General features: G+C 57.0%; 1 pseudogene; it reads left to right on the forward strand.

Moving 5' to 3' along the window:
- Positions 1-309: 309 nt before the first annotated feature.
- LOC144778008 (28S ribosomal RNA) overlaps positions 310-2,500 on the forward strand; it is a 7,704-nt pseudogene continuing 5,513 nt past the window's right edge.

Raw genomic sequence — 2,500 nt, forward strand, 5'->3', positions numbered from 1 at the left:
CGCCGGTGCGTCTGGCCCCCGAGAAAGGGGCCAGGCGACCGGTCTGCCCCGGGACCCGTCCCGGGGCGCCTGGCTGCGTGCTGTGCGAGGCTGTCTGTGGTGTCCCACTGGCTGCCCGCGCGCACGCGCCTCGGGCGCCCGCCTCCGCAGCCGGCTTCCCGGGGAGGGCGAAACCCCTTCCGGATCCGATCTGTGGGAAAGAGGGCGCGCGGTCTGCCGGGCTTGCGCCGGGCCCCCCTGCTCCGGCAGGGTCCCGGCCTCCGCCCCGGCAAACCCCCCTTTGACGCTCCGGCGTCATGCTTCCGACTACGACCTCAGATCAGACGTGGCGACCCGCTGAATTTAAGCATATTACTAAGCGGAGGAAAAGAAACTAACCAGGATTCCCCCAGTAACGGCGAGTGAAGAGGGAAGAGCCCAGCGCCGAATCCCCGCCCGGCGCGGGAAATGTGGCGTACAGAAGACCGACTCCCCGGCGTCGCTCAGGGGGCCCAAGTCCTTCTGATCGAGGCTCACCCCGCGGACGGTGTTAGGCCGGTAGCGGCCCCCGGCGCGCCGGGATCGGGTCTTCTCGGAGTCGGGTTGCTTGGGAATGCAGCCCAAAGCGGGTGGTAAACTCCATCTAAGGCTAAATACGGGCGCGAGACCGATAGCCAACAAGTACCGTAAGGGAAAGTTGAAAAGAACTTTGAAGAGAGAGTTCAAGAGGGCGTGAAACCGTCGAGAGGTAAACGGGTGGGGTCCGTGCAGTCCGCCCGGAGGATTCAACACGGCGGGAAGGTCGGTGGCCCGGGAGTTCCGGATCCCCTCCGCGGGACCGGGGCCCGTTGTGAGAAGTTGGCCTGATGTGCAGTGCTCACTATTCTAGTGATCACTATATATCAGTCCAAACAACCCTTATTGATGATTGGTTGTAAGTCAACCTTATAGACCAGCTATCCTAGTAGCATGGATACGAGCAGTCTAAGGCTAAGACTCTAGAGGGAGTGTTAAGCCAGCTGTTTTACCATCACATTACCCCTTGAACAACCAGTGAAAGGACACCACACAAGTGTTATGAAAATAAACAGTGTATTTATTAGAATCACAACAGCCCTGTACTCTTTATGAGGACAGGGTGCTAGGCACACAACAAAACTCTTACGAAAATACTTAAGTTAGCACAGTATATACAAATGCCCGAGGTGCACGAAAAACCATATACTCTAAAAGTGGAATGCGAATTACTAGCAGGTAAGTAACAATTCTCAGAGGCTTTAGAAACGCTAGGCCTACAATACTAAACACTCAGGTTAGGAGCAGGAGGCCTAGGGACACCACGTGCAGAGTGGGAATTCTCACGCGTAAGGCGGGAAAAAGCCTATGGAAGCTAGAACTCACAAAGTTACTGTTCTCGGGCGAACCCGACTAGGTAGGTCGAAAACGACAGTGGATCTGGACCCTTGGATAGTGAGGCTATGCTGGGGCACCGAAATGCCGAAGTTACCTAGCCCAGGGGCTGCGGCTGCATAGGTCTGAAAAGACGTCGGGATTCCTCGCTGACGAACCAGGAGCCTGAAGAAGAAGTTGCTGGCAGGCGGCCAGTGAAGAAAAGTTCGAAGGGATCCAAGCCTGGATCAGGGAAGAAGAAAACCTGAAAGCAGAGGGGACCAAGTTCTTGAATCACTAGCCAGTGATTAAGTGGGCACCAGGATGGCACCGGGCGAAGTCACCGCAGTCAGGTGAGTGGGCGCTGCTGGGCTCTGTAGTCTCACGGACCAGGAGGCGTTGTCGGCGACCAGGATGGAGGTACGAGCTGTCCCACGATGGATGATGCTTTTGACGTCGCTGGACCCAGGATTGGGGCAACAAGTCTTGGCAAATTCAAGCCCACGCGGTGGACCTAAAATGGCGTCTGGAGTGGACCAGGAGGGTCCGGGGTGCTCCTCTTTTGGAAGGGAGCAAGGGCCAGTCTGGAGCAACCAGACCAGCAGCAGTGATGTCGTCGGGCATCTTCAGGAAGGCCACAAGCCAGCGGGCTAGTAGCCAAACAACGCGGTGAGCAGCAAAAAGCAGAAGGGCCCCACGCAGATCGTGGAGATGCTGGGAGGCTGGACTTCGGTGCTGGAGCTGCTCAGGGTCGGGGCTTCTCGGTCCCCAAAGCACTCACCAGAGGATCTCTCGGCGGTCGTGCTGGAAAGAAGTCGTGCAGTCTTGAAGATGGCCGGTCCCTCGAGGTCTCGTCGCACCCACGGTTCTCAGCTGGGCTGTAGAGGTGGGTAGAGGTCAGAGGTACCAGGGAAGCCGGTTCTCGTCGAGCTGGGCAGTCGGATTCCGGAGGAAGGACTTGCAGCAGTCCGCAGTGTTCTTAAGATGGTGCCTGCGGATGCAGGGTGACTACTCCTTAGTCACAAGGGAGAATCTTGAAGAAGAAATCTTGATGTCCTTTCGTAGAAAGTCGTGTCTTGATTACAAAGATGATCTGATTTGGAAGGGGGCCAGTTCCTACCTTTATCCTGCA

Source organism: Lissotriton helveticus, chromosome 1_1 (assembly GCF_964261635.1).
Source record: "Lissotriton helveticus chromosome 1_1, aLisHel1.1, whole genome shotgun sequence".
Classification (NCBI taxonomy): domain Eukaryota; kingdom Metazoa; phylum Chordata; class Amphibia; order Caudata; family Salamandridae; genus Lissotriton; species Lissotriton helveticus.